Source organism: Carassius auratus, chromosome 16 (genome assembly GCF_003368295.1).
Source record: "Carassius auratus strain Wakin chromosome 16, ASM336829v1, whole genome shotgun sequence".
Lineage (NCBI taxonomy): Eukaryota > Metazoa > Chordata > Actinopteri > Cypriniformes > Cyprinidae > Carassius > Carassius auratus.
Window position 1 is genome coordinate 22,207,321 of NC_039258.1, and position 25,343 is coordinate 22,232,663.

Consider the following 25,343-nt stretch of genomic DNA (forward strand, 5'->3'; position numbering starts at 1 on the left):
CAGTGGCCTGCTGCTTAGAGAAATTCGCTGTACCGGATAAATCTGTCTCTCTCTCTGTTTTTTAGACAACGTGATAGGGGGCGTGTTTCAAGATACGCAATGGAGTAGACCAAACTAAACAGGGAGGGAGGGCAAGCCGGCTTTGGTTGCAATACTCTTATCGCATATGTTGCACTTTGCTGACTCGGCATCCACTTTTAAAAAAGTGTAGCCACACTTTAGACCTTTTGACATCGTAAAACGGAAACGTCCTCCCCGTCAAGTCACGTGGTGGTCGACAGCCATTCACGGCAAATTTAGGTCCTTACATGCACGTATGCTACAAGCTCACACAGACACAGCCGCTTGGCAAAAAAAAAAAAAAAAACATGGCCGCTTGGTTTTTGGAACCGAAATTTGGCACCGAAAGATAAATAATTTTTATCAAGGATCAAGGATTTAATCCAACAAGATAAACATCGGGCCACGCCGCTAGCGAGAACGCGGCAGCTGTGTGAGCCGTCATAAACTGGCCATCTTTGCCAGCCTCTTGTGCCGTCCCTCAAACTCTGAAGAGTGTCTGAGGGGGAGCTCAAATGATTGCTCAGTTCAATGACGCTCGAGGTGCCTTTGCTGCAAGACAGTCAATGTTAGAGCGTGGGGTTTGAGAACGAGAGGCTTTTCGTTAAGAACCGCCATAAGAGAAGTAAATTTTCCGAAATTAGACACGACTCGATACGCCTTCGACGAGACTTAGGCCGCGGCCGAGTTCGGCGTGATCCGTTCGGCTAGAGAGGTAGTCAACACGGCATCGCTGTATAATAGCAGTCATGTCAGTGTCATGGCGGCGTTCGTGACATGTGTTGATTAAGGTTGCTGCCAGGACCTCAAAAACTCTTGGTGGAGGTCCGTGAGAAGGGTAGCGGCTCATGGGGGCGGGGGGGTGGGGGGTTGGGGGTGGCGATAGTTTATCCATCACGCGGATAGCCACATAAATAGCTCACCGAGGAAGGGGAGGCGCTTTTCTCCTGTCCACTCGGAGGGAGAGAACCGTGTATGCCGGCCAGAGCCTACTCTGAGTTCGAAGCCGCAGTTAGACAAACATAGTAGAAAAAGCAAATCTGCTCTGATTAACACGCTCGAGTGGGGGAGAGCGAGCAAGTGGAAAAACTCCAGTGCATCACTGTATTCATAGTCAAGCCGCACATATCGCCCCAAACAACACCTCGTGCGGGGCCTCGGCGACCACAGAAGCGAACGGTGGGGGTTAGACACGAGGCGACTTAAGAAATACACTACAGAGCGCGGATACCTTTATTTTTTATTCTTCTTTTTTTTACCATAGCCGTAGGCTATCACAGAGAGAACATGTAGAGACGCTGCTAACGAATCTCTCATGAGTGCCTCTTTGTGATAAACCCATTATACGGCTCTTACCTTTCGTTGACTCATCGCGGAGGAGTTAAGGAGTTAAACACTGCTCGTAGAAACCGCTGGAGAATGCGAGATGATTCTTAGGGCACAGATGATTCGTTTCCCTGAAGGAATGAAATCTGAGTGAAATGGCGCACGGCACCCAGGTATACGATGCGTGCGCATGCGTAGAGCGGTGACAAGCACCATTTGTCCAATAGGATTGGCGGGATTGTATAGGGCTTCAGACATTCGTCACACCGAAAGTGTTGTCATAGTGGTGACGTCACCGCAGCATTGAAGTGACCTATGAAAGGGAACTTGAACATCTCCACAAGCTGTGAGGAGGCTACAGTAGCAAAGACCTTTTCAATTAGGCCTATTGTTTATGCTTTTGGATCTGAATCTTTTCTATCAATAATCAGGCTTAATATTTTGTATTTTAGGTTCATTTTGATCACAAAGTATGCGCTGCCTGCAAATGTAATTGTGCAAGTGTAATTTGTTTATTATTTCTCATAATATTAATATCGGAGCTGTGAAAGTATACGTTTCAGCAGGGGTGGTTCTAGGGTGAGTGGAGATCCTGGGCTTAGCCCAGAAAAATACATGAATGTGACTTTTTATTTTAATAAATCAGAAAGATTTACCTTGTTTAAAATATACAAAAACAATAAAAACAAAAAACAAATTTAAAACATTTTATTTAAAGTTTATCTCTTGTATCCTGACACATATGCTGATGTTGTGTCTCTATCTCACTTTTTTTTTGTCTCTGTCTCTGTTTTATTTTATTTTCCAATCAAGCCTGACTGGCTACACTCGTCCTGGTAGAAAAGGAATAAGAAGCAAACATTAAGCAGTGCACTGACATACTCTTACTCTACAAAGATATCTGGTCAAAGGACTTTATCTCTGTGTTTATGTACACCTAAAGCCAAGTATAATTATAAACGCAGGGCTCTATACACTTATATTTTTGAAGGAGCACTTACACAGCACTTACAAATTGCATAAATAATTTTATGAGGCTAATGTATCAAATATAACATTTGGAATACAGAAATATGAAATTATGAAGAAAAAAAATTAGAATGGTACTTTGCCACTAGGTGGGGGCATGCCACTGCCTTAATGAGTGAGTCGGTCAGTCATTTAATCAATGGATTCGTTAGAAACGGATGATTCATTCAGAAAAAGTGTGTGTGTGCGTGTGTGTCCTAAAGACTGTGCTGCGCGACCGTTAACTGTTAGATGTTCAAAATGTAACGTTAAATCAGACACAATTTAAAACCTAAAAATAAATATAATACTATGATTAAAAGTTACAGATACCTGAAGCTGATGTATCTTGGTGTTCAAGTGTTTTGGCTGGGGGGGGGGGGGGGGGGGGGGTTACTTCCTTTTTTTTTTTGAAGAAGATTAATTTTGAAATATCCATTTTAATTTTCAAATAAATTGATCTAGTAAAATACTACACGCCATCAAACCGCCTGGCTCCAAAAGATCTCATTTCATTGGCTGGATCGTACAGACGTTCATCGCTGGTTGGCAAAGTTTACATGTCAGTCAGAAGCACTAGACTCAGTGGGCGGTTTTCGTCGGGTTTGAATGACAACGCGTTACGTACTTGGGTAAATTTACAGACACTGTGGACGTGAAAATCGAGAGATATTTATTTAAATTCTAATATAAATTACTTTATTGGGCATGAAAACTCATTGATGGCATGGTGGTAATAAAAATATTCGTGGCTTTACTGAAAACATTCGGGGCTCCAGCCCCCTTAGCCCACCCCTAACGCCGCCCCTGAGTTTCAGGATGATTAATATTTTTTGCAAATCAATCCTTTTACATTATCATGCTTTTTTTATACAGTGCACACAAACAATTATGTTTTAACATGTTTAGTTAGTGTGTGTCTACCCTGTGTCTCTCTTGATAACTGATGATGATGATGATGATAATAGCGCTCTGCTCTTCGTTGTTCATAATCTCTAGGACTAGCTCACAGCGCTCTCTGCTGGTGAAAATAATCACAATCTAATCATAAATTAATCGTATGATATAATAATCATTATCTCAGTGAACATATTTTCCAGCTCTTAAAAAAGTAACTTTGTAAAGGTTTTATTTTACAGATATCTCACCAGTCGGCGCACATTACGTCACGAAAGTAACGTTACACGACGTCATGCTACAGTCTGCAGCGCGAGCTCGATTGTGCGTGAATCGAATCTGAGTTGCTATAGCAACCTGTAAGTTCCATCTGCAGCTATAAAAGTCTGAAGTCTTCTGTTTCTGATTGTTGTGTGTTTGAAGACGAGACTCTCGAGACACACTTTTATGTCTGAAGGAGTTCGGAGCATTTCTGAGTTTCGATTATTCTGAGGAGAGTTTTATTTCATTTATTTGTTTTTATTTGGTTTTAGGAATTTCTTCTTTTTCTTATCTATTCTTTTCTTTTCTCATTGTGAAGGAGAGATATTAAGGATATTTTCGATGGCTCACATGGGCGAAAGACAAGGTGAGTGTTTTAATTTTTCATATTTGTTGTTGCTTTGGTTTGAAGTTGTATTGTTAGATTACCCTTACATTAATAACGTTGTGCAGTTTAGCAGATTTATCTCGAACACTAGTGAAATAAGCACATATTGTACTCATTGAATATGAAAAACTACCTTTTTATACAAAAGTGTATTATGTGTCACTTCACATGATTGTTTTCATCTTGGATGTGCATTATTTTCAATAATAATCTGACCAGAGTCAATTATTCCACTTATACCACGGTTAACAAACCTCAAGACATTGTTGAGCTGATTTATTTGAAGAAATTCATTAAAAGCAGAAGAAAGTCAAACAGTGTGAAACAGTGAAGTGGTGCTCTCTCAGCTTTGGGTCGCTCCAGATCCACTGCTGCTTTAACCCAGATGGCTGCTGGTCAGGAGGCTGGGAGACCGTGTGGAGACCACATTCAGAAAGCACTGTCAACCCCGACCCGGCCTGGCTATATCTGTCCTGTGCCTTCTGAGTCGACTCAACGGAAGAGGAAGAGACAGAGCTCGGAGGATGAAGATCCCAGACCCACCAAACGCTCTGCTGAAGGTCAGGCTGATTCTCAAGACATGGCTGAATTAAGTGATTTTGACATGTTCATTCACTGATGATGATTACAGGAACAGTCTTGTAGTCGCCTGTTTTCTCATTTCTTGTGATCGTGTGATTGTTGCAGATGCGTATATAAAGGGCCCAATGCTGGGTCAAGGTGGATTCGGCTCTGTGTTTGCTGGGACCCGCAGCTCTGATGGATTGCCAGTAAGACATTTTCTTTCCTCCTCGATTCATTCAAACAGCCCTCATTCACGACACTCGTGACATAAACTGTATTTAATCTGTACGGAGCTTGAGGTTATTGTCATCATTAGCAGGTGTAAAATACTGTGGTTCATCTGTCTGCAGGTGGCCATCAAGTACGTGACTAAAGACGAGGAGCACGAGGACGTGGAAGTTGTAAGTTCAGTCACATGTAGGGTTTGATACACACATAAAGCCACACTCAGGCCTCTAGCGATGACTCAAGGGTCTGCTGTCTCTGCCGCTGCAGGAAGGTCAGGGTCTGCTGCCGCTGGAGGTCGCGTTGATGACCCGAGTCAATTCAGCTCCTGTCTGTCCCAGTGTCCTGAAGCTGCTGGAGTGGTTTGACCATCCCGAACGCTACGTCATGATCCTGGAACGGCCGGATCCTTGCCAGGATCTCCACAGTTTCTGTGAGGAGAACGGCTGTCTGGATGAGAGCCAGGCCAAGAAGGTGCTGCTGCAGCTCATCGACGCTCTCAAACACTGCGAGAGCCGCGGCGTCTTCCACCGGGACGTCAAGCCACAGAACCTGCTCATTTGCACCGATACCAGCGAGATCAAGCTGCTGGACTTTGGCTGCGGACACCTCCTGAAGGACTCGCAGTATGAAGAGTTTGCAGGTTGGTCAGGAGGAGATCTCTGTGGAAGTGTGTGTTTTGGACTGGAAGCGTTTGAGCTGATCTCTTGCTCTTCTGGGGTCTCTCAGGCACTCTTTCATACGCCCCTCCGGAGTGGTTTCGTTCCCACAGCTATCGTGCCGGAGCAGCCACTGCTTGGTCGCTGGGTGTGACGCTCTACAAGCTCCTGTGCGGCTCTCTACCTTTCCAAAGCGCACGGAGGGTTCGCAGACTGCGCTTCCCGAGTCACCTGTCTGCAGGCAAGAGATGGCAAACATGCAGCTGTTCACAGTCAGAAATCAGGGCCGGAGCGAGCAGAAGTTGATGTTGTGTTGCTCAAGTACTGTGTTGTATGTGACAGACTGCCGTCAGTTGATTAGATGGTGTCTTAGAGCAGCAGCGGACGAGCGTCCCAGCTTACAGGACATTGAACAGCATCCCTGGTTACGCTCCACAGGTGGCCAATCACAGCACACTCATCTCAATGACTCCGTGTTGATTGGACAGTTGGATTGTCCTGTCAGGATCAATGTAGGTAACTGTCTGTAATTGTGAACATAGTGTGAGCAGGAGTGCAGGACACAGGAGCAGCAGAGACAGCTGGACACCTGCAGTGAGGACGAGTGGACAGCAGGCGTTTCATGTGTTTTGTAATGCTGTGCTTCACTCTGGAGCGTGACTGAGGGCTCTGTGTGGATGCTGGAGGAGCTGGACACGCAGCGCCGGCTCAAACCAGAGTCCTGAAGCTACAGAGATCCGCTCCAGACTGAGCCTAAACCAGCATGAAGAGACAAAAACATCAAAACCTTAGGAATTATTTAATTACTTAACTGAAACCTACAGAAAACATTTCTGTTATTTGAAATAAAATAACCTTTAACTGAATCTAAAAATCTAAATCTTAATAAAAACCATAATAGCATCTCATTGTCACAGCTTGTTAAAAATAAAGTTGATGAGAGGATCTCAATGTTGCAGAAGTCGTCAGAAGAATGCAGATCAGATTTATTTTGCGTTAGCATGAAGCTGCAGTTTCACAAAACATGAATTACACTTACGAGTGACAGTAAAATGCTGCAAATCATTTTTTCTTACGCTTGAAGCACGATTTACACCTTTACAAATCTTCTCTTGTGCATGCAAATTTAATTTAAACTCACAGTCTTATGTACACTTCCACAACTCCTGCCCTGCAAATATAAATATAAATATATGCAAATACTGTAGGCATTGCTTTACCTTCATAAATGACTGTGTTATTTAAACTAGTTTAAAGCCAAACAGGAGAAACACTGTGCAACAAACGAGACAGCCAGAAGGCTTTTCAATCTAAACATTGCCATCATTTACCATGGTAACACTCACTGCACCATGGGATTGTTGACAGAAATGTGGGATATTCACACTGAATTTCATTAAGTAAAAAAAAAAAAAGAAAAAAAAGAATGAATTTAACCTTTTAAAAGGTTGCTATTATTATTATTACTACTACAGATGCTACTGATTTTGATGAACAAAAATTTTATCTCTGCATCCTAATGTGCATTTCTAATAGACAAAAAAGTGGTTTTATTATTAATATTATCAGGCAACCCACACCTATTTCTTGATTTTAAACCATATCACTCATTAGAACATGCAGAAAACCAAGAAATACATTTTTCTATTTAGATATGTATTTTGTAAAGAAACAATAATGGTCTGGTTTCTACAACTTTCACTTTAGAACATAAATGTAGCTTTAAACTGGAGAAAAATAAAGATTTGACTTATATTGTGATAATTATCGATATCAACTTATGTGAAAAAAAAATCGTGAATTTTTTTTTGGCCATATCGCCCAGCTCTTAGATGAAGATACAGAAGTGCCTTGATGCCTTCCTTGGAGTGTGTCCTCTAAAGACAGCATTTTTGAGTTTAAAGGGGGGGGGGGGGGGGGGGGGTGAAATGCTCGTTTTCACTCAATATCCTGTTAATCTTGAGTGCCTATAGAGTAGTACTGCATCCTTCATAACTCCAAAAAGTCTTTATTCATAAGAGAAAGATAGTCTGTACCGATTTTTCCCGGAAAAACACGAGCGCCTGGAGGCGTGACGTGTGGGCGGAGCTAAAGAATCACGAGCGCCAGTAGGCTTTTGCGTTGAGAGCATTTGGAAGCTGTGACATTACCGTGAGGGAAAAACCATCATCCAAAACAAACCATGGCTAACAGTCAGATTCAGCTGTTTATTTATGATCCAGAATCAGATCCAGAGGCTGAAATTTAACAAGAGCAGCATCAGCAACGACGTCTCTATGTGGTATGTACTGAAACTGTATATATTTGCTTAGCGGTTTTGGTAAATGACTAAGTTCCACTTTATGTCGTCTTTTTTTTTTTTTTTTTTTTTTTTTTTTTAAGCTGTACATGTGGAAAGTGCAGTTTGATGACAACATCGCATGTTGTTTACTTGATGTGCTTACACGCCGATAGCTAAGTTAACAACACAGAGATATTTGAAGCAGTTTTACTCACCGCCTGCGGTTCCAACACACGATCGTGACCCTTTTTCGTTGGGACTGCATTATCCTTACGGAATAAACGATGTGCAAATCCGGCGTCAAACTGGGCCTTGTTTGTAAAACAAGCATCTTCGAAATGCAGGAAACAAACACAAACACTTGCACAACTCCGTTGATGCTCTGTAAAAATAAACTCCATCCACTGGTCCCTTAATGCTGTTTTTTTTTGGTAATCTGTGCAGGGTTGTCTTGCCCTGGCAACCAAAAACACACTTCTTTTGTGACATTTTGCGACGCTCTCGCTCTGATCAGTGAATCGCTCTGTTTTGCTCTCTGTGCTCTGCTATACGGGAGCGCGCTCTTCCGGGAGAAGTGCCTCAGGACCCATATAAGGAAATTCCACTCCATCTAACGTCACACAGAGCCATACTCGAAAAAAACTTTCCGAAACTTGTGACAAACCGGTAGATGTATTTTTGGAACAAAAATACTCCTTCAAACGTACAACTTAATTTTTGAAACTTTGTCCATGTTTAGCATGGGAATCCAACTCTTTAACAGTGTAAAAAACACCCCCCCCTTTAAGAATGTAGCCGAAATTTCAATGGTTCGGCTCTGGGGGTGATCTCTGTGAATCCGTCAATCAGGCGAGTACATTGAGAACCACTGAACCAGTGTCTATGAGTGTTTTTATAGTCTATGAGTTTACCTGATCTCGGATCAGTTTCATCAATTTTTTGACATTTTAATGAGACATCTGAGAAATTTAAAGGATGTGAAGTAGTTAATAGTCTCTAACTGGCCTCTTTATAAACATATAAAGCAAGCCCTGCTAATGAATATAAAACATTTTTAAAACTACATACTATACAGGCATTTCATATTTAATGGTATTTTATTATTTTTATTGCATTTAATGTATTTAACTTTCAATAAAATGTGCTTATGAAGCGGTGTAAGCATGGTTTAGCCTGAAGTGTTTTATTTGTTTGCATGTACACAGTTTTGACCAGCAGGCGTCACTAGCGATCAGTAGGCGTTTCAAAACCAGTGATGCCAAGTCCGCTTGTTATACACAGGCGGCAAGGAACTCGACCGGAAGTTGAAGTCGGCCGCGTGCCGCCATCTTGTAGCAGAACTTCACTTGCGTTAGCATTCCCATTGACTCCCAATCATTTTGGCGTCACTTTGACAGCGAATAACTTTACATCTGAGGCGTTTAAAGACTCCGTTTGTCCATTATTTATTTCTAAAGATACAAGACAATGTATAAAGTGCTCCATTACCTTCTTTGTTACATTATGGCCCCGTAGAAACAGTTTTTGTAAAAATAGGCTTACGATTGCGTCATAACCACTCGACTCTCTGTCGCGTTACCATACCAAGGGGCAAGGAACTCGACCGGAAGTTGAAGTCGGGTGGGGGCTGCCATCTTTTAGCAGAACTTCACTTGCGTTAGCATTCCCATTGACTCCCATTCATTTTGGCATCACTTTGACAGCGAATAACTTTACATCTGAGGCGTTTAAAGACTCTGTTTGTCCATTATTTATTTCTAAAGATACACGACAATGTATAGACCCTTTTACAGTTGGTAAACAAGGTGACGTATTTGTGTGGGCGGGGCTTAGCTGGAGGCAGAAAGATTCCCCTCAACACTTGAACAAATGGTAGCTAGCGAGTTTTCTTAGCTTGTTTTTTTAACAATGGCTGGAGAAAATCTGAATATATCTGCTTTATCTGAATATTTAAGGTGACTCACTGTCCGGGACTGCGATAATTATTTGAAAAAGTTAACTTTAACGGACGGAACCAGATTGGTCGACCCGTACACAATCACTCATTGGATGGACGATCTGACAGGATTACCTCCGATTGAGTGGCCTGACATCTACACTTACCTGATAGAGAAACCGAGCGTGTATAGTAAAGAGAAACTGAGGGTTTATAAATCCTTAGATTAAATAAAGAGTGACATTACAGTAAAATTATTATTAAGATGTAAATAGTTTCTAGAAATAAAAATTCTGAAGACTGCAAATTAATTATAAACTTTCTGTATTTATTCTTTCTTACCATGTTCTTAAATTCCGGTCACAATTAATCACAACAATGTATATAAAATGTTCTCCGTCGATTCTGGCAACCAACAACACAACAAGACGACATTTTAAGCTCCTTGAGTAGCCGACCCTGTGTTGGTTTGTATCAGCCGCCTCCAGTTTTCCGTTTGTTTTGCCTCCAGCTAGCGCCGTGACGTACCTCTGACGTCCGCGCAAAAGGGGTCTATAAAGGGCTCCATTACCTTCTATGTTACATTATGGCCCTGTATAAACAGTTTTTGTAAAAAATAGGCTAACGATTGCGTCATAACCACTCGGCTCTCTGTCGCATTACCGTACAGACAGGAGGAGAAGCTCGCAGGCAATTAACTTAATATGGCGTACTGGCGTTACATTTTAAAAAACTATACAAAATAATTAATCAGAATACTTACTCCTGCTCACTCACGCCAAAGAACTCCCCGCTCAAGCTCGCAGTCTCTGCAAGATTAATGATGGCAGTTTGCACGCACAGCCACTTAGAAGATTTACATCTGGGCAGACAGGTTGCTGACGTCGTCAAGCTTCGTTTGAGTCTGCGCGTCAGAAACGGAAGTGCTAAAAAACGCTAAAACTGGGCTTCATTTGTCTCAATTGAGTTCCAATGGGGTCGCTGTGTCCATTTCTTTTACTGTCTATGTACCGTACAGACAGGAGGAGAAGCTCGCAGGCAATTAACTTAATATGGCGTACTGGCATTACATTTTAAAATACTATACAAATAGGGCTGGGTATTGTTCAAAATCTTTCGATCCGGTGCCAATTTCGATACCTCAGTTTCGATACCGGTTCCTAACGATCCTTCACACTCAGGATAACATTATTAATACAACTGGTTGTGCTTTTTGGATAGGGGTGCGCCATTTAGGGGCAGACTGGGACCAAAAAGTGGCCCTGGACTTTCTGGCCCACAGCAGCCCACCACATCATAACGCAAACGCTCCTGTTTTGATGTCATTTATTAATTTAATATTTAAGTAAACAGTTTGGGGATTTTAACCAATATGGCAACTGATCCTGCGTAAAAAAAAAAAAAAAAAAAAAAAGAACAACAGCTGTTCATTTAGCGACTCCTAGTGAGCTATACTTGCTCATCAAGACACAAACATTATTCTAGAACTCACACTTTGCATTCAGTTATCAGGTCCATACAAATCATGCATGAAATTGAAGTTTATAAACTCAAACGATAGCTTTATGTGCTTTACAGATGAACTTGAAGTCTTTATTCATTCGAGATGTTCAATAATAGATAATCTTTTAAATCTTTTAAAATAATTATTTTGTTTAACGAAACCAGTGTGGAAACCAGTATTTCACAAACTGGATAGATCTGAGGTGCAGGGCTCGCAAAATCGCTAGCCCCACGTCCCTAGGCTATTGTGTTTTCCAGTCCGATGGGCTATCGTGAATAGTGATGTAAAATTCCTAACTTGCTTCGCGTTGTTCACTCGCTTGAAGGGGTGAAACGGTATCATAGCTGATCGTTTGCACTCGTTTCTAAATATTGCTGATTCAAGCGTTTTAAACAATTCGCGAGCGTTGAGCTTGCGCTCACTCATTCAAAGCATGCGCTACGAGCAGCATTTCAGACAATGCGCGTACAGATAATGAATTCATCTTTCGCGTTTCGTAGCTTCTGAATGAACACATACCCACAATTATATCAAAGTAATTGTCTCTGCAAGTATTCTCGTAAACACAGTCGGTTATGTTTTAAGTGAACGTATACAGTGGCCTGCTGCTTAGAGAAATTCGCTGTACCGGATAAATCTGTCTCTCTCTCTGTTTTTAGACAACGTGATAGGGGGCGTGTTTCAAGATACGCAATGGAGTAGACCAAACTAAATAGGGAGGGAGGGCAAGCCATCTTTGGTTGTGTGACGGCTGGTGAAAGACAGTCCGGAAACAAATGCGAGTAAACAGGATTTAATGAAATGAAGACAAGTAGAACAATGATACACAAAGACGATGGGACGATAACACTCCAGGGAGACGGTGGTTGGTGAGAAATCCGGCCTGAGGTGGAGTGTAGGTGGGAAGTCCGGGTCTTGGTGGCGTGAGGCAGCAGGAGAGAGTGGCACAGGAACTGCGGGGAATAGAGCCGAAGGTAAGTGTCCGTGGCTGAGTGATCGTGCGGAGAGTGGATGAGGTTCTAGGAAAAAACACAGACATCCAAACGCAAACTAACACTTTAACCAGACGGGGGTAACACAACGACATGAAACAACGATCTCACAAACACAAGACGTGAGACAAGCCATATATATAGGAGATGAGTAATGAGTGGCAGCTGTTGCTGATACAATTAACGGAGACGCCCACAACTAATCAGTGCAAACGCAGAACACACAGAATTCACCACAAAGTGTAAACAACCCGAGATCACGGTTTACCAACCGTGACAGTACCCCCCCTCTAAGAACTCCTCCTGGAGTTCCCAGAAGGGCCTACCTGCTGATTGAATTCATCAATAAGGGAGTGATCCAATATGTCCCTAGCAGGTACCCAACTCCTCTCCTCCGGACCGTAACCTTCCCAGTCCACCAGATACTGGAATCCTCGTCCCCTCCGTCTCGAGTCCAGAATACGATTAACCGAATATGCTGGTTCCCCTTCTACGAGACGCGGCGGCGGGGGAACCGGAGTAGGCGGATTAATACGTGCATAAAACACGGGTTTAATTTTGGACACATGAAAGGCGGGGTGTATCCTCTTGTACGCAGGAGGTAGTTTGAGGCGGACTGTCACCGGACTAATGATCTTGGTGATAGTGAACGGGCCGATAAATTTGGGAGCTAATTTGTTAGAAACGGATCGCAATGGAATGTTACTGGTAGAAAGCCACACTTTTTGACCCACGACGTAGACGGGAGGCTTTGACCGGTGGCGATCGGCCTTGGCCTTAGTGCGCTCCCTCACCCGGAGCAGAGTCTCACGGGCTCTGGTCCAGGTGCGGTGGCACCTCTGGACAAACGCGTGAGCGGAGGGGACCGTGACTTCAGATTCCAGACTGGGAAATGCTGGTGGCTGGTACCCTACACTACACTGGAACGGAGGGAGGCCCGTAGCAGACACTGGCAACGAATTGTGGGCGTACTCCACCATAGAGAGTTGTTGACTCCAGGAAGAAGGATTCTTGGAGACCAAACATCTCAACGTCCTCTCTAAATCTTGGTTGGCTCGCTCAGACTGTCCGTTGCTTTGGGGATGATAACCCGACGACAAGCTAACTGACGCTCCTAATAACTTGCAAAATTCTCTCCAAAATTTGGATATAAACTGGGATCCCCTGTCTGAGACCACGTCTACCGGGAGGCCATGAAGCCGAAAGACGTGATCTAACACAGTAACCGCTGTCTCCTTGGCTGTAGGTAATTTGGGCAAGGGAATGAAATGTGCCGCCTTCGAGAACCGGTCCACTACAGTCAAAACGACTGTCATGCCATTAGAGGGCGGGAGGGCGGTAACAAAATCTAGAGCGATGTGTGACCAGGGTCTCGAAGGGACAGACAGCGGTTGAAGGAGCCCATCAGGAGGTCGGTTAGATGACTTACCACTGGCACACACTGAGCAAGCCAAAACAAAATCGCGGACGGCGCGAACCATACGTGGCCACCAGAATCGTTGTCTAACCAACCCATTAGTTCTACTTATCCCTGGATGACAAGCCATGTTGGAACAATGACCCCACCGGACAACTTCGGACCTTAACTCCTCCGGCACAAATAAGCGGTTCGGTGGGCAACCGGACGGAGGCGTTACCCCTTCTAAGGCCGTCTTGACCTTCGACTCGACCTCCCATACGAGTGCTGAGACAACTAATCTCTCAGGCAAAATACACTCAGGAGTAACGGGACGGGCGGAGGGATCAAAAAGACGTGACAAAGAATCGGGTTTAACATTCTTGGAACCCGGGCGGTACGATAGGGTAAAATCAAAACGACCGAAAAAAAGTGCCCACCGAGCCTGCCTGGAATTGAGTCTTTTAGCAGTTCTAATGTATTCTAAATTCTTATGATCGGTCCAAACAATAAAGGGAACCCCTGAACCCTCTAACCAGTGGCGCCACTCCTCCAACGCTAATTTGACCGCCAACAACTCTCTATTGCCAATGTCATAATTACGTTCGGCAGGAGATAATCGATGAGAGAAAAACGCGCAAGGGTGGACCTTATCGTCTGAAGCAGCACGTTGGGACAACACTGCTCCTACCCCCACCTCTGATACGTCGACCTCCACCACGAACTGCCGTGTGGGATCAGGGGCGACAAGGATGGGAGCCGAAACAAAGCGGCTCTTTAGGTTGGAAAACGCAGTTTCAGCTGCGTCAGACCACCTGAACGGAGTACTGGGGGAACTCAAGGCTGTCAGAGGTGAGGCTAGTTGGCTGTAATTACGAATAAAACGCCGATAGAAATTGACGAACCCCAGAAACCGCTGTAGGGCCTTACGGGAATCTGGAGATGGCCAATCTATCACAGCCTTTACCTTGTCAGGGTCCATTCGTATTCCCTCAGACGACACGATAAACCCTAGGAAGGGGACCGACTGTGCATGGAATACGCACTTCTCCGCCTTGACAAAAAGCCCATTCTCTAGTAACCTCTGGAGCACTCGTCTGACATGTTGGACATGTTCCTGGAGAGATGAAGAAAAAATCAGTATGTCATCCAGGTAAACATATATAAACTGATCTACCATATCTCTCAACACGTCATTTACGAGTGCTTGGAAAACCCCGGGCGAGTTGGAAAGCCCGAACGGCATAACCAAATATTCAAAATGCCCTCTAGGGGTATTAAAGGCAGTTTTCCATTCATTCCCCTTCCTGATGCGGACCAAATGATAAGCGTTACGTAAATCCAATTTTGTGAATACCGATGCTCCCTGCAACCTCTCGAAAGCTGAAGACATGAGTGGTAATGGATAAGTTTTCTTAATAGTAATGTTGTTCAGCTCCCGGTAATCAATACAAGGTCGCAGAGAACCATCCTTCTTACCCACTAAAAAGAACCCCGCCCCCGCTGGAGATGAGGAAGGACGGATGAATCCAGAGTCTAGGGAATCAGAAATGTATTTCTCCATGGCCTCCCTCTCAGGAATAGAAAGAGAGTATAACTTGCCTTTAGGCGGAGATTTACCTGACACTAAGTCTATGGCACAGTCATAGGGACGATGCGGAGGAAGAGAAGCAGCCCGGGACTTACTGAACACTTCCTTCAGGTCCAGATACTCTACGGGCACGTTTGGCAACGCCATGATCTCCTTCTGAAAGACAGACACAGGAACAACAGGACAGGCAGAAACCAAACAAGACTCATGACAACTTTCACTCCACAATGTGATAGTGTTCGAACCCCATTCCACTCGTGGATTATGTTTGGACAACCAGGGGTGACCTAAAACAATGGGAGCAACAGGGGAGTCCATGAGAAAAAAGGATATAGTTTCTTGATGATTGCCGGATGTGATGAGTGTGATGGGTTCAGTATGATGGGTGACAGGAGGCAGTTCCTGGCCGTTGAGTGCGGTGACATGGATGGGGAGAGACACAGGAAGGACAGGAATGTTCAGGTGATGTGCAAGTGAAGAATCAATGAAATTACCTTCGGCTCCAGAGTCCAGAAGAGCTTGGCATTCATGATGTTGATTCCTCCACCGCAGTTTCACCGGAAGGAGGGTCGAGGATGTGGGTGAGGACTTCTCGGCGGAGATCCCACCCGATAGTAGCCTCAGGTTTACTATCGGGCTGACTCTTTTACCGGGCAAGAGTAGTTGTTATGATTAGCGCCTCCACAGTACAAGCATAGTCCTTGGGACCTCCGCCGTTCCCTCTCCCTCCGGGATAGCCGAGCTCGACCCACCTGCATGGGCTCGTGATCGTCGACTGAACCGACCGTGTTCTCTCGACTCAAGCGCCCCCTACCGGAAGAGAAGGGTTGTCTGGAGGGACCGTGTTGACGGCCCAGGCGATTAAACCTGGCCTCCACCCGCAACGCCAGGTCAATGAGTTCGTTGAGGGTAGGAGGCAGCTCGAGGAGGTAGATCTCCTGCTGAACACGGTCGGATAACCCATGCAGGAATCTATCCCACTGCGCCGCCTCGTTCCACTGGCACGCGGCCGCCAGGGTCCGGAACTCGATGGAGTATTCAGTGACAGATGAGTGTCCTTGTTGGAGTTCCGAGAGGCGATGGGCGGCCTCCCTGCCGGTCGCGGCCCGGTCGAAAACTCTCTTCATCTCTTCAGATAGGAGGTGGAACGAGGCACAGCACGGATGTTGATTCTCCCACACCGCCGTTCCCCATAAGGCAGCCTTGCCTGATAATAGTGTGAGCGTGAACGCTACCTTGGATTCTTCTGAGGCGAAAGTGCGGGGCTGCAGAGCAAAATGCATAGAGCACTTGTTAAGAAATGTTCTGCAATAAGTTGGCTCACCAGCGTAATTCTCCGGTGCCGGAAGTCGCGGCTCAGGCCGGAAGTGGTCCTGGGGAATCCCCGGGGGAACGGTCGGCGCAGGCGGGGCGATGGGCGCAGTGGGAGACGTGAGCTGATGGATCTGCTGGGTGAGCTCGGACACCTGTGCCACCAGCGCTTGGACAGCGCGTCCGGTGTTCGAGATGCTCTCCTGCTGCTGATCCATTCTCTTGACGCTATGGTGCATGAAATCGGTGAGGGTGTTGGTGCTCGCTGCTTCCATGTTGGGTGAGATCGTTCTGTGACGGCTGGTGAAAGACAGTCCGGAAACAAATGCGAGTAAACAGGATTTAATGAAATGAAGACAAGTAGAACAATGATACACAAAGACGATGGGACGATAACACTCCAGGGAGACGGTGGTTGGTGAGAAATCCGGCCTGAGGTGGAGTGTAGGTGGGAAGTCCGGGTCTTGGTGGCGTGAGGCAGCAGGAGAGAGTGGCACAGGAACTGCGGGGAATAGAGCCGAAGGTAAGTGTCCGTGGCTGAGTGATCGTGCGGAGAGTGGATGAGGTTCTAGGAAAAAACACAGACATCCAAACGCAAACTAACACTTTAACCAGACGGGGGTAACACAACGACATGAAACAACGATCTCACAAACACAAGACGTGAGACAAGCCATATATATAGGAGATGAGTAATGAGTGGCAGCTGTTGCTGATACAATTAACGGAGACGCCCACAACTAATCAGTGCAAACGCAGAACACACAGAATTCACCACAAAGTGTAAACAACCCGAGATCACGGTTTACCAACCGTGACAGGTTGCAATACTCTTATCGCATATGTTGCACTTTGCTGACTCGGCATCCACTTTTAAAAAAGTGTAGCCACACTTTAGACCTTTTGACATCGTAAAACGGAAACGTTTTGAGAAAAAACAACTACACTTGTGTTGTGTGACTACGAGTATCTTCAAAAATCCTCCCCGTCAAGTCATGTGGTGGTCGACAGCCATTCACGGCAAATTTAGGTCCTTACATGCACGTATGCTACAAGCTCACACAGACACAGCCGCTTGGCAAAAAAAAAAAAAAAAACATGGCCGCTTGGTTTTTGGAACCGAAATTTGGCACCGAAAGATAAATATTTTTTCGATACTCATAGTATCGAAGTTTTTCGTTCGATACCATAAAGGTATCGAAGTTTGGTACCAAGCCCTATATACAGAATAATTAATCAGAATACTTACTCCTGCTCACTAACGCCAAAGAACTCCACGCTCAAGCTCACCGTCTCTGCAAGATTAACGATGGCAGTTTGAGTCTGCGCATCAGAAACGGAAGTGCTTAAAAATGGGGGAGGTGCTTGTTTCTAATGTGTAGTTACTTATTTGGGCTTGTTTCCAGCTCCATAATAAGTTATGAAGCAGATAGTTTCTATAAGTTATTAAAACGTAGTTCTAGCCTGTTCTCTCTGTCCCTCCCTTTTCCCCATACACACAGGAGACAGCAGAGTTTTTTCCCACCCACGTCCTGCTTCTAATTGGCTCTGACCCAGTACTAGCCAATCAGAGGCAGAGCAGGGCAATCTGATTTTTTTTTTTCTGGTTAGGAAAATGTCAGTCAGTGAGTGACGTAAACTTTAAATTAAACATGAAGGAAAGCGCATGCTCCAAACTCGCTACGTTTCGTTGTGTTTAATCCTGAAGCGTGTCCACGGCAGGATTTAATCCAACAAGATAAACATCGGGCCACGCCGCTAGCGAGAACGCGGCAGCTGTGTGAGCCGTCATAAACTGGCCATCTTTGCCAGCCTCTTGTGCCGTCCCTCAAACTCTGAAGACTGAATTGTGCAGAGTGTCTGAGGGGGAGCTCAAATGATTGATCAGTTCAATGACGCTCGAGGTGCCTTTGCTGCAAGACAGTCAATGTTAGAGCGTGGGGGTTGAGAACGAGAGGCTTTTCGTTAAGAACCGCCATAAGAGAAGTAAATTTGCCGAAATTAGACACGACTCGATACGCCTTCGACGAGACTTAGGCCGCGGCCGAGTTCGGCGTGATCCGTTCGGCTAGAGAGGTAGTCAACACGGCATCGCTGTAAATTAGCAGTCCGCCATGTCAGTGTCATGGCGGCGTTCGTGACATGTGTTGATTAAGGTTGCTTCCAGGACCTCAAAAACTCTTGGTGGAGGACCGTGAGAAGGGTAGCGGCTCATGGGGGCGGGGGGGTGGGGGGTTGGGGGTGGCGATAGTTTATCCACCACGCGGATAGCCACATAAATAGCTCACCGAGGAAGGGGAGGCGCTTTTCTCCTGTCCACTCGGAGGGAGACAACCGCGTATGCCGGCCAAAGCCTACTCTGAGTTCGAAGCCGCAGTTAGACAAACATAGTAGAAAAAGCAAATCTGCTCTGATTAACACGCTCGAGTGGGGGAGAGCCAGCAAGTGGAAAAACTCCAGTGCATCACTGTATTCATAGTCAAGCCGCACATATCGCCCCAAACAACACCTCGTGCGGGGCCTCGGCGACCGCAGAAGCGAACGGTGGGGGTTAGACACGAGGCGACATAAGAAATACACTACAGAGGGCGGATACCTTTATTTTTTATTCTTTTTTTTTTTACCATAGCCGTAGGCTATCACAGAGAGAACATGTAGAGACGCTGCAAACGAATCTCTCATGAGTGCCTCTTTGTGATAAACCCATTATACGGCTCTTACCTTTCGTTGACTCATCGCGGAGGAGTTAAGGAGTTAAACACTGCTCGTAGAAACCGCTGGAAAATGTGAGATGATTCTTAGGGCACAGATGATTCGCTTCCCTGAAGGAATGAAATCTGAGCGAAATGGCGCATGGCACCCAGGTATACGATTCGTGCGCATGCGTAGAGCGGTGACAAGCGCCATTTGTCCAATAGGATTGGCGGGATTGTATAGGGCTTCAGACATTCGTCACACCGAAGGTGTTCCCATAGTGGTGACGTCACCGCAGCATTGAAGTGACCTATGAAAGGGAACTTGAAAATCTCCACAAGCTGTGAGGAGTCTACAGTAGCAAAGACTTTTTCAATTAGGCCTATTGTTTATGCTTTTGGATCTGAATTTTTTCTATCAATAATCAGGCTTAATATTTTGTATTTTAGGTTCATTTTGATCACAAAGTATGCGCTGCCTGCAAATGTAATTGTGCAAGTGTAATTTGTTTATTATTTCTCATAATATTAATATCGGAGCTGTGAAAGTATAAGTTTCAGCAGGGGTGGTTCTAGGGTGAGTGGAGATCCTGCGCTTAGCCCAGAAAAATACATGAATGTGACTTTTTATTTTAATAAATCAGAAAGATTTACCTTGTTTAAAATATACAAAAACAATAAAAACAAAAAAACAAATTTAAAACATTTTATTTAAAGTTTATCTCTTGTATCCTGACACATATGCTGATGTTGTGTCTCTATCTCACTTTTTTTTTGTCTCTGTCTCTGTTTTATTTTATTTTCCAATCAAGCCTGACTGGCTACACTCGTCCTGGTAGAAAAGGAATAAGAAGCAAACATTAAGCAGTGCACTGACATACTCTTACTCTACAAAGATATCTGGTCAAAGGACTTTATCTCTGTGTTTATGTACACTTAAAGCCAAGTATAATTATAAACGCAGGGCTCTATACACTTATATTTTTGAAGGAGCACTTACACAGCACTTACAAATTGCATAAATAATTTTATGAGGCTAATGTATCAAATATAAAATTTGGAATACAGAAATATGAAATTATGAAAAAAAAAAAATTTGAATCGTACTTTGCCACTAGGTGGCGGCATGCCACTGCCTTAATGAGTGAGTCGGTCAGTCATTTAATCAATGGATTCGTTAGAAACGGATGATTCATTCAGAAAAAGTGTGTGTGTGCGTGTGTGTCCTAAAGATTGTGCTGCGCAACCGTTAACTGTTAGATGTTCAAAATGTAACGTTAAATCAGACACAATTTAAAACCTAAAAATAAATATAATACTATGATTAAAAGTTACAGATACCTGAAGCTGATGTATCTTGGTGTTCAAGTGTTTTGGCTGGGGGGAGGGGTTACTTCCTTTTTTGAAGAAGAAGAAGATTAATTTTGAAATATCCATTTTAATTTTCAAATAAATTGATCTAGTAAAATACTACACGCAATCAAACCGCCTGGCTCCAAAAGATCTCATTTCATTGGCTGCATCGTACAGACGCTCATCGCTGGTTGGCCAGTTTCCATGTCAGTCAGAAGCACTAGACTCAGTGGGCGGTTTTCGTCGGGTTTGAATGACAACGCGTTACTTACTTGGGTAAATTTACAAGTACAGACACTGTGGACGTGAGAGTCGAGAGATATTTACTTAAATTCTAATATAAATTACTTTATTGGGCATGAAAACTCATTGATGGCATGGTGGTAATAAAAATATTCGGGGCTTTACTGAAAACATTCGGGGCTCCAGCCCCCTTAGCCCACCCCTAACGCTATAATAACCTTATAGTAATCATTATCTCAGTGAACATATTTTTTCCAGCTCTTAAAAAAGCAACTTTGTAAAGGTTTTATTTTACAGATATCTCACCAGTCGGCGCACATTACGTCACGAAAGTAATGTTACACGACGTCATGCTACAGTCTGCAGCGCGAGCTCGATTGTGCGTGAATCGAATCTGAGTTGCTATAGCAACCTGTAAGTTCCATCTGCAGCTATAAAAATCTGAAGTCTTCTGTTTCTGATTGTTGTGTGTTTGAAGACGAGACTCTCGAGACACACTTTTATGTCTGAAGGAGTTCGGAGCATTTCTGAGTTTAGATTATTCTGAGGAGAGTTTTATTTCATTTATTTGTTTTTATTTGGTTTCAGGTGTTATTTCTTTTTCTTATCTATTATTTCTTTTCTCATTGTGAAGGAGAGATATTAAGGATATTTTCGATGGCTCACATGGGCGAAAGACAAGGTGAGTGTTTTAATTTTTCATATTTGTTTGTTTGGTTTGAAGTTGTATTGTTAGATTACCCTTACATTAATAACGTTGTGCAGTTCAGCAGATTTATCTCGAACACTAGTGAAACAAGCATATATTGTACATTTTTTATAAAAAGTGTATTATGTGTCACTTCACATGATTGTTTTCATCTGGGATGTGCATTATTTTCAATAATAATCTGACCAGAGTCGATTATTCCACTTATACCACGGTTAACAAATCTCAAGACATTGTTGAGCTGATTTATTTGAAGAAATTCATTAAAAGCAGAAGAAAGTCAAACAGTGTGAAACAGTGAAGTGGTGCTCTCTCAGCTTTGGGTCGCTCCAGATCCACTGCTGTTTTAACCCAGATGGCTGCTGGTCAGGAGGCTGGGAGACCGTGTGGAGACCACATTCAGAAAGCACTGTCAACCCCGACCCGGCCTGGCTATATCTGTCCTGTGCCTTCTGAGTCGACTCAAAGGAAGAGGAAGAGACAGAGCTCGGAGGATGAAGATCCCAGACCCACCAAACGCTCTGCTGAAGGTCAGGCTGATTCTCAAGACATGGCTGAATTAAGTGATTTTGACATGTTCATTCACTGATGATGATTACAGGAACAGTCTTGTAGTCGCCTGTTTTCTCATTTCTTGTGATCGTGTGATTGTTGCAGATGCGTATATAAAGGGCCCAATGCTGGGTCAAGGTGGATTCGGCTCTGTGTTTGCTGGGACCCGCAGCTCTGATGGATTGCCAGTAAGACATTTTCTTTCCTCCTCGATTCATTCAAACAGCCCTCATTCACGACACTCGTGACATAAACTGTATTTAATCTGTACGGAGCTTGAGGTTATTGTCATCATTAGCAGGTGTAAAATACTGTGGTTCGTCTGTCTGCAGGTGGCCATCAAGTACGTGACTAAAGACGAGGAGCACGAGGACGTGGAAGTTGTAAGTTCAGTCACATGTAGGGTTTGATACACACATAAAGCCACACTCAGGCCTCTAGCGATGACTCAAGGGTCTGCTGTCTCTGCCGCTGCAGGAAGGTCAGGGTCTGCTGCCGCTGGAGGTCGCGTTGATGACCCGAGTCAATTCAGCTCCTGTCTGTCCCAGTGTCCTGAAGCTGCTGGAGTGGTTTGACCATCCCGAACGCTACGTCATGATCCTGGAACGGCCGGATCCTTGCCAGGATCTCCACAGTTTCTGTGAGGAGAACGGCTGTCTGGATGAGAGCCAGGCCAAGAAGGTGCTGCTGCAGCTCATCGACGCTCTCAAACACTGCGAGAGCCGCGGCGTCTTCCACCGGGACGTCAAGCCACAGAACCTGCTCATTTGCACCGATACCAGCGAGATCAAGCTGCTGGACTTTGGCTGCGGACACCTCCTGAAGGACTCGCAGTATGAAGAGTTTGCAGGTTGGTCAGGAGGAGATCTCTGTGGAAGTGTGTTTTGGACTGGAAGCGTTTGAGCTGATCTCTTGCTCTTCTGGGGTCTCTCAGGCACTCTTTCATACGCCCCTCCGGAGTGGTTTCGTTCCCACAGCTATCGTGCCGGAGCAGCCACTGCTTGGTCGCTGGGTGTGACGCTCTACAAGCTCCTGTGCGGCTCTCTACCTTTCCAAAGCGCACGGAGGGTTCGCAGACTGCGCTTCCCGAGTCACCTGTCTGCAGGCAAGAGATGGCAAACATGCAGCTGTTCACAGTCAGAAATCAGGGCCGGAGCGAGCAGAAGTTGATGTTGTGTTGCTCAAGTACTGTGTTGTATGTGACAGACTGCCGTCAGTTGATTAGATGGTGTCTTAGAGCAGCAGCGGACGAGCGTCCCAGCTTACAGGACATTGAACAGCATCCCTGGTTACGCTCCACAGGTGGCCAATCACAGCACACTCATCTCAATGACTCCGTGTTGATTGGACAGTTGGATTGTCCTGTCAGGATCAATGTAGGTAACTGTCTGTAATTGTGAACATAGTGTGAGCAGGAGTGCAGGACACAGGAGCAGCAGAGACAGCTGGACACCTGCAGTGAGGACGAGTGGACAGCAGGCGTTTCATGTGTTTTGTAATGCTGTGCTTCACTCTGGAGCGTGACTGAGGGCTCTGTGTGGATGCTGGAGGAGCTGGACACGCAGCGCCGGCTCAAAACAGAGTCCTGATGCTACAGAGATCCGCTCCAGACTGAGCCTAAACCAGCATGCAGCTCTTGTCATAAGGAAGATTTGCCTTCTGGCAAATTGCACCCTGGGCACAACACTAATTAGCCCATAAGAAACCATAGTGACTAACGAATAAAGACAAAGGAAATTAATATAGAAAAAGTCAAACTTAAGCAAACACAAACATGGGGTTGGTAAAATCTATTCCAATTCCAGAATCGGATACTTGTTGTATAATTAAAATTTCCATTATGCCTATACATTCCTGTGTGCTCATCTTTTTTTAGGTGGCAAAATGAGGCTTTTAAAAATTTATTTATCTTTGAATCATTCATTCAAGAGATTCGTTCAAAAACACTGATTCAGTCAGTTATGAAACAAGAAAGGATCAGATTTGTTATCTTCTTGTGCCAGCGCAAAACCCTCATTTGGTGTTAAAAATCTACTGTCAGGATTTACTAAAGACACCTGGGACATTATCGCTGAAAAGGCATGAACAGTCATTTTTGCGACTCGTTAAATTGAGTGATTCATCTGCGTATCAATAGAGCGAGCCTGAGTACCACTAGTCACTCTAGTACCACTTTGAGCATCACTGGTTTAAACTATTATCTCTTTGATTAAAGCCCTGTCCCAAATGGCAACCTAAACCCTTGTAGAATTTCGGGTAGAAGTCTGCTACGGACTCAAATGTGCACCAACTACTGATCTATAGCAAAGTCCTATCAAGACAGGTCATGTAACTCAGTGGCCATCTTTGAAATGCCTCTGTCATGCAAGTGCAGCTCGGGGAACATCAAATTCTCCAAAACTGTTCAGTAAGCTTACTATTAAATTTCATATTTAAAATCACCAAAGCAATATGACAACAGCTGTGTCATAAATGTTGCTACTTTTGCTCAAATAGTGTTATAAAAAAGCTTATTTCTCAGGCTAGATCAGGCAGTGTGCACAGTCCTGAAAGCACGTCTCCGAGTGCTGACTGTTTCTATAGCAAGCGGGACACTTCTAACAGCAGCTGCAGTGACCCGCTGATTTTACCGATTAGTGATTGGCTCTTTCATTCAGAAGGCGGGGCTTACTGTGATTGAACAGCTATATTGAGTGTAGCATTTTTCCCCATTCAAAACTATACGAGTGACTTGTCTTGGGTATATTATCTTTGTCTATAATAGAGAGCAGGATTGCTCAGTCCTGTTTCCCTTTCAAATGTTTACTTCACGTTGTGTATGGGTAAAAATCCTGTTTACTCTGTTAATGAAGCCTGATTTGTTCATGTTTGTGTAGCTGCACAAACCAATGCCACATTAGCCTGCTAGAAAGGGCAGAGCGACATGTATAAAAGTTGGCTCGCAGTGGCATTTCATCATAATCTTCTCCTTCAGCAACAAGGATCATCTCTTTAAACTGTGCAAGAAGCAGAAGAAGGAAGATGGAAAGAAACTCAACCTACTCGCTGCTGTTGAAAGAGCCACAGCAGAGGACAAATCTCCCCTGTGGCCATCCGGCGCTTTCTAAAAGAGTAAATTAGAGTATGCCCTCGACTAGTGCTGGACCCTGAGACCCAGAAGCCATCCTGATCCATCAGAAAGGAAGAGGAAAAGGTCAGTTCTCGTCTCGGCCAGAACTCCCTCAAAACCAGCTCACTTTCACCTCACACCTCTGAGCGATGGAGTTTTGTTTCCCACGGGTCACGTCCTGCAGGTGCAGCCCGTACCCCATCATCATCACCACCGCTGTGAAAGGAGTCCCCCATCCGAGAATTGCTACACAATGGAAGAAGTGAATTGTCGCAAATCAAAGCA

The 25,343-nt window shown here is 44.5% G+C and overlaps 2 pseudogenes; both read left to right on the forward strand.

Annotated features, from left to right (window-relative positions):
- The first annotated feature begins 3,794 nt into the window (after window positions 1–3,794).
- On the forward strand, window positions 3,795–6,267 carry LOC113116542 (serine/threonine-protein kinase pim-1-like; annotated as a pseudogene).
- A 15,024-nt stretch (window positions 6,268–21,291) lies between these two features.
- LOC113116543 (serine/threonine-protein kinase pim-1-like) lies at window positions 21,292–23,711 on the forward strand (annotated as a pseudogene).
- The last annotated feature ends 1,632 nt before the right edge of the window (window positions 23,712–25,343 follow it).